The sequence below is a fragment of the Phalangium opilio genome, unplaced genomic scaffold (assembly GCF_054372755.1).
Source record: "Phalangium opilio isolate 3A_F unplaced genomic scaffold, DU_Popi_V2 ptg000053l_1, whole genome shotgun sequence".
Taxonomy (NCBI): domain Eukaryota; kingdom Metazoa; phylum Arthropoda; class Arachnida; order Opiliones; family Phalangiidae; genus Phalangium; species Phalangium opilio.
The window spans coordinates 3,222,246-3,229,935 of record NW_028324172.1 but is presented as its reverse complement, the minus strand read 5'-3'; the positions used below and the strand labels follow the sequence as shown (position 1 = coordinate 3,229,935).

The 7,690-nt window shown below is 39.1% G+C and overlaps 1 long non-coding RNA gene across 1 annotated transcript; it reads left to right on the top strand.

The window, feature by feature from the left end:
- The first annotated feature begins 4,660 nt into the window (after positions 1–4,660).
- On the top strand, positions 4,661–4,959 carry LOC149673084 (uncharacterized). The gene is made up of 2 exons (XR_016367135.1): positions 4,661–4,772; positions 4,836–4,959. It is a non-coding gene; the product is annotated as an uncharacterized LOC149673084 (long non-coding RNA).
- Positions 4,960–7,690: the final 2,731 nt, after the last annotated feature.

The following is a 7,690-nucleotide window of genomic DNA, read 5'->3' as shown; positions in this document are numbered from 1 at the left end:
GAGTAGGACTATACGCTCTTAGCGTTTTAATAAATTGCAGGCTTCGGAAAGATTTTGAGAAATTGCTTTACAGTATTGCCATAGTTCTCACTTCGGAATACCAGACTAAACTTTTTATGGATAATTTTAACGATTTTTCCAATTGGGTTGATGATTTAAAAGATAAATGAGCTAGTAACAAATCGTCGTTGAAAAATTTGATCGCGGTAAACGGGGCGGAGACCCCGAAAGAAACCCACAAAGATAGCTAAGTAATTTTACCAGAAAATTTGCAACCCCCACCTGGAAAAACTTCAGATGAATTTTGCACTAGCACTATGCCCGAGATATTAGATCATAAAAAAATACTATATTAAATAAGTCAGTTTTGAAAATGGATGACATTATAGAAAATTCAAAAAAAAATGAGGAAGAATTCTGGTTGTCTGGAGGACAAGGAAATGTTTGCCGCGAGTTATGTGACAGAATTATAGAAAAGGCCCTTTGTGCCGTAATGAAAGCTGAGCAATCGTGTGAGCAGTTTAAAGTAAACAAGCCCAAGGCTTAGTGTAGAAATCCCTTCCTAGACAAAGTTTAGATTATTGTTATTAGAGAAATAAGTGCTGATAAAACGAAACTAGCTTAAGTGAGGAGGGGTTTTATTAAATTCAATAATGCTTTTCCCCAGTATTCGCGTATCTAGTAGCGTTTCTTTAGCGCGTTCCGTCATCATTCTGGCCTAGGTCAGGTGAGCGCGTTCCGTCATCATTGTGGCCTCGATCAGGTGAGCGCGTTCCGTCATCATTCTGGCCTCGATAGGGTGAGCGCGTTCCGTCATCATTCTGGCCTAGGTCAAGTGAGCGCGTTCCGTCACCATTCTGGCCTTGATCAGGTGAGCGCGTTCCGTCACTATTCTGGCCTTGATCAGGTGAGCGCGTTCCGTCATCATTCTGGCCTAGGTCAGGTGAGCGCGTTCCGTCATCATTGTGGCCTCGATCAGGTGAGCGCGTTCCGTCATCATTCTGGCCTCGATAGGGTGAGCGCGTTCCGTCATCATTCTGGCCTAGGTCAAGTGAGCGCGTTCCGTCACCATTCTGGCCTCGATCAGGTTGGCGCGTTCCGTCATCATTCTGGCCTCGATCAGATGAGCGCGTTCCGTCATTACTTTGACCCTCATTTCCTTTGAGAGTTTCACTGGCGCTAATCTCTACCCCCGATGACTTCTTTTTGTTGGAACCACTAGTCGCATCTCCAATCAGGTCCAATTCCATGGCGATCGCACTCCTTGCATTCGACGATCTACCAGGGATTCGTGTCATTGACAAGACATCAATTGGAACATTTTTAGGAGCTGGTGCTGCGAATGACTTCAACGCTCTCTCGAAACCCGTCACAGCAGTAAGTTGCAGAGCGACAGGTTCCGAAGCAGAGTGGAATTCTAGGCGTGGCAGGACATTCGGCCTTGAGCCAGTTATGGCCTTTGTGGGTCTCGGACCTTGGCTGCGTCTAGGCATCCGTTTCATTCCCATTTCCACCCACTTTATATATCTGCAGTATTTGCATGTATTTCTAGTATCCTAATTGATTGGGCAGTTTTTGGATTTCGAGCACGCGTACTCTTGATGCTTAAGCAGGCTGCGTTGAAAAAACGCCTTGCACCCCTCGCAGCTTCTCACGCCAAAGGCTTTGGCGACGGCCTGGTCGCCGCAGACGACGCACTCTGCGGGTGCCTTGATTTCGCCCATCTCCAGATAGGAACGCCTATGTAAGAGCCAAGAATAGCCAATGAAGTTAACTATACGTTCATGGCCGTAACATAATACAGAGTTGCCATGGAATTTTCAGAACCAAATTCCTTGACTTTTTCAGGTTTTCCCTGACCTTTTAGGCCGAAAGTGTAAAAGTTTGCACCACGTTTTAAGTGCTTATAATTAAATAAGCTCTCTACATTAAGTTTTCCCATGTATTTGTTGCACCAAAATGAATAAGAAACATTTTAACTATAAATAAGTCGATTCTTTCGAAAACAATTCTAGACAGCATTTTAAGGATTGCTCTAGAGTTTTCTGCGTTAAAAGAGAATGTGAAGAGAAACTTTCATTTCTTATCCCCAAGACTTATCCCCAGAAATTTTACCCACTAAAATCTAATTCCCTGACTTTGCTGAAATTTTTAATTCCCTGACTTTTCCCTGACCTTTTCGACCCATTTCAAAATTTCTTGACTTGTTGTAAATCCTGAATCCTAAACCTAAATAAAAAATTAAACAAACCTAATACAATTGCAGTAGATATTCAAGTTCAGCACCCACAATCTTTTTGGTCCTAGCTCGACTATAAACGGAGCTAAAAATATAAAAAAAGTAATCAGAAACAACCTGATTTGTTTGTCACAAAATTTCTTGGTTAATAAAAATAATTAAACTTTTAATAAAACCATTTAGCCAACTTCATTTCGACTAAATCCTTAAGTTAAAGAATGAACTCTTATGTTTGACTCACCAGTTAAAATCTTCCCAAAATCGATTTTACTTGGTGCAGTGCTTCGTGACTAATACTTATTGAGCCCAGCCCAGGTTAAGATTGTGCTCTTTGAATGGTCACAATAAACACAAGAGAAATACAATGGGGAGGTGGGAGGAGTCAGGTCGCCATCTAATCAGCTCTAGAGGCAACAAAAAATGTATGAAGTAAAATTCAACATAAAATAAAAACCATGTCTATAAACTAATAGACCCTAAATAGGGCCTTGGAAATTGGAATAGGGACTTGGCAATTCGGGCTTAACATACCCAGCGCCATTATGGTACGTTTTTTTTTTAAAGAATGAAAGCTATATAAGCCTCTCCTCTTGGTATGTTTTTTAGCACTAGTGGAAGGTAGCCTGACGTTGCAAAAACGTTAGCTGAATGGCAACAGGAGGTGAAAAGTCCGTTGGTAATCCACCTTATTCCCTTTGGCCGGAAGTTAGGCTTAGCTCGGGATTCATGGGGTGAGTAGCGGGAAGAAATTGGTCTGTCGTCCGCTACGTTACATATTTTTGGCTATGTAGCAGACGACAGACCAATTTCTTCCCGCTAAGTAGTACCAGAAGTATATAATACTTCTCTTCGAGAGAAGTGTTCCACAAGGCGGGGTAAGTGTAACGTCATTCTTCCTAACATCGGAACATTTGGAGCAAGGTTACTAAACCGAATCACATACGCGATAAATACTTCCCTCATTATTACTCTATTAGCGTTTAACTATGTGGCAAGACGCGCTTGTGGATTTTTGTCCCACCCCTAGACGAGGTTTGTGGGGTGATTGCTGGGGATTTTGTGCCAAATAATTATAGATTTCACCTTACTGTGCGATGCCAATCTGAAGTTTGATGAGCGGGAAAGCAAACAAAAAGGGTGAGCCTGGGAAAAATGACGTCACATAACTAAAGTATTAAAAGGATACAGAGTGTCATCCTTCTTCTATTATCTCCTTCTGGTAGTACTCACCCTCATGAATCCCGAGCTAAGCCTAACTTCCAGCGAAAGGGAATAAGGTGGATTAAAATGCTAGCTTAAGTAAAGTTTTCCCCATCTGAATAATTGTTTAAGATATGCGGCCTTTACACGCTCAATATTTTGTGCAACAAAGCATTGTGCGTGTGAAGGCATAGCTTTCATTTGTATGATTTATTAAGTTTGGAAGAGCAGGGGCTATTCTTAAATTTTGCCAAGGCATAATATACAGAAAGTATCATTTTTGGTGAAAATAAAAGTACTCACAATCAGAGCTGGCGAGTTTCAACGGTCCATCGGAAAGCATGCATGAGACGAGTTAAGCGCTAAGAACTTGAGAACCAACTTCACGGTCGGAGACGGAGAGATGAACACTCGGTCTAAGAGACTGATTCAGCTGTGGAAACTGCGGCCGTATTCTGCAGAAAAAGTATGCTCCCCTCCAGACTTAAGCTCGCTGATTGGTCGGTCAGGATCGAACTTAGGGCTTTTCATTGGCGGTGGCGGTTTTGGGGCAAAACTCACTTAGGACCTGTGATAGGTTGAAATTTTCGAGCAGACGACATTGACACGTGTCAAAATATACACCAAATTCAAAGTAGTAATTTTAGAACTCGGCAAACCGTTCAGCATCATGAATCGGTTAATTGACCGGTTTCTTTGCTTTATTTTTCCACCGGAACTTAGCAGACTACACTTCGTCGTTGCTAATGGCGGTAATGGCAGGTAATGGACTATATTGTTCTTCGTGTTGTTGACTTTAGAAAGAAAGACAACTAAATTATTGTTTTAAATACTGTTAGTTTACAAAATATAAGGGTTTGCGTTGTTATAATTTAAAAAATATGCCTTTGTTTTGTGGGAAAATGAGGTCGAACTCTGCCCGAAGTCGAAAAGGATTTACACCGAGGCTTATGACGAAGAAAGTCCTCTGTCTGTAGACTGTAGTTAGTAGTAAAGAAAGATTTTATTGTTTCTGTTATTGACTTATTGTTTGGTTCTGTAAGATAAGTTTCAAGCAACACAGGCACATGAAATGAGGCACCATCCCATAGCGAACGTATTTCGTCATTCATTGGCCATGACCAAGATAATTGTGTTTTGATACAAATATGATTGCCTAATCCTTATGGGTCATGAAAGCCTGATTCGTTTAAAATATATATTCCATGACTGTCACAGCCATCTTCCCTGGCACTTGGCACCATGGACTGTACCTATTTTATAATCAAAGCACCAACAGCGAAAGAAATACTTCTACCTTTTATTAAGCAACTATTGCATTAATGTTCAACTGGTAAATAATGTTGCACACATGTCTAGCAAATAGAAATATTCATATGCTTTTCTTTTATTATAGATTTGTGGTAATGACATTTCTATCATTGACACTGGCAATGGCAATGGAGAATTATCAAGGGTGGGCACTTCCTCTAAGGATATCAGCCAACATTGAAGTGTTGTAATCAACTTGCATATTAAGGTGTTAACACGTTTATTAGTTGAGCATGCTTTACTCTAAGGTATCCCTTTAAAGAAAAGGCTGGTATAGTTGTTGCAAGTATAAACTACCAACGAGCAGCGGCGCCGATAGCAAATTTTTCCAGGGGGGGCTGGGGCTCATGATTTGTGATTTTGGATATAACGGCTGTTAATTTTTTATCATATTTGCATATAATTAAAGATTGTTTTGAAGTAGTGGGCATCAACTTAAAATAATAAATGAAAACGCTGATAAATTCTCATTGACGCCAGGTGGGGTGCTTCTTTTATACATTCCAATGATATTATGCTATGGGTAATTAAATGTGAACATTGGACATTTTAAGGCACTCAAGGAGAACAAAATACAAGTTTTTGCCAAAACTTGATGCTTTATTTATTTGTTTTATGGAATGTATTTTTCCTAATATCGCTTTTCTCGATAAAATTATTCACTAGAATATGTTGTCAGCCAAACCTTTATAAAAATGTAGTATAGCCAAGTTGTTTAACCTCAGTTGGCCCACAGTGTTCCGTAAATATGTTTTTAGGCTTTTTAAAGCGCTAAAAGATCTTTCTGCAGTGGCAGAGCTTACCGGTAACGTTAGCAAAATTCTTAAAAGCTTAGTTAGTTCTGGTAGCATGGTCTTAAGCGATTCGCGCTCAAGCAAAAACGAAATGACATCAGCTACATGACAAAGCGTCTTTTTTTCAGACCTCGCAGTATCTAGAAGCATGTCTCTGTGTAACAACAGGCGGTTTTTGTCAAAGTCCGATCCATAGAAATTTGTTATAGTATCAGACCAGTTTATCTCTCTCTCTCTCATCTCATGCAGCTCGCGGCTAGCGCTAGCCGCTAAGCGGACTTAGAAATTTTTTCCTGGCCTTGTTGGCCCTTGAGTCCACAGCCCCTGACTCCCTGAGCCCCCATGCCCCATTAGGTCACCCATATTCCAAGGGGGGCTCTGCCCCCCCAGAATTTCCCCAGGGGGGGGGCCCGGGCCCCGGAGCCCCCCAGAATCTGCGCCGCTGCCAACGAGTGTGTGATTTGAACCTATACAAATATGAGGTGAGCTGTTTAAAAATTTGTATAAGATAAACAAATCAAACTTAACTAATTATTATTATGGTAATAAAGAATCAATTATAGGAAAATAAGTAACGGAGAGGAACTAATGTCGAGACTGAATGATGAGCTGTTACTAAAAACAGTTTAGCAACATTATTTAAATAAAACTGAGTTTATTTTGACTTCATCACATAGGATTCTCGATGTAAATTAGTTTCTTATTTTCAATATCTATAAGACCATTTTATTAGCGGCCACTAAATGCACATCTATGGTATTATTATCTGATGTAGGCAAATGTATGCGTCTGTTGGAATGGTATTAGGATGAAGGAGGACTGGCATTCATGTGCATATGTTCTTGAGCATTGTTGTTTATCAATTATCATTATAAGATTGTATTAATATAGGACCAATTGAAATTATGTATCGAACGTAAAATCCTATATATGGAAAAAAGGCTTTTATTGATCATCTTTGTTGCAGTTTTAAAAGAAGATTCACCATATTTGTATTTCCAATTGCACATATCAACAAGTCACGAAGCATTACTGAAACGGCAAAATATTTAAAATGACCTTCATTTTGCATATTCTATTCTAAAAAGCTACGTGTTTCAATTTAAACTTTAATTATTGATTTATTCGCTACTACCCCTTTATTGTTAAATCACAATTAAACGTAGTAAAATTTCCTCTGCATCATTTAACGAAGAGTCAATTAAAAAATGTGCCACTATAGGAACTAGTAAGCATATGGTGATTCTATGGTTATATTTTCATCTCACATTGGCTATTTTGTTTATCTAAGTGATCCGTCTTTAATTTTTGAGCACCCCTATGTATTTAAGGGAAGATGCCACGCAAAAAATGAATTAAGACAATAAAACTGTAACATTTTAATGGGTAGGAAATAGAGGGTCAACATATTGTTGTGTTTCATTATTATTTCTCCAACAGTTCCATAAAAGTTGGACATTTACCAACTACATATTTACATACATTGCTGGAGAATATCCGAATTCGAGTATAAGATAGCTAACAATTTACGGCATACTGACAAATGTCAAGTTCAAAACTGGGAATAAAGGTACATTTTAGGAGTTCATGGACGAAACTGGTTCGGCCTCCAGTTTTACCGCTCTCCATTGTCGAAGCAGTCTTCTTTCATATATCGCCTTTCAAGATGCTCAATATCTTCTTGATCTCTTCCAACCAACAATCTTCCTCATTGACATCATTTAACCTATCTGTGTTCCCTGATGTTTTATCCAGTTATGCTACCTCTGTTATGTGGTGTTTTGACAGTGAATGAAGTTATTAAAGTACATTGTCCCTGTATTGCTATCTTTAATTTGCTAAAATAAACCTGTTAGTAACAGAAGAAAATAAAGAGAAATTCCTACTAAAAAAGGTCAAAAATAGTTCCCATTCGGGTTCATGTCAAACACGTCATTACCACAAATCTATAACAAAAGCAAAGCATATGAATATTTCTATTTGTTAGACATGTGTGCAACATTATTTACCAGTTGAACATTAATGCAATAGTTGCTTTATAAAAGGTACAAGAATTGCTTTCGCTGTTGGTGATTTGGTTATAAAATAGGTACGGTTGCCAAGTGCAAGGAAAGATGGCTGTGACAGTTATGGAATATAAATTATA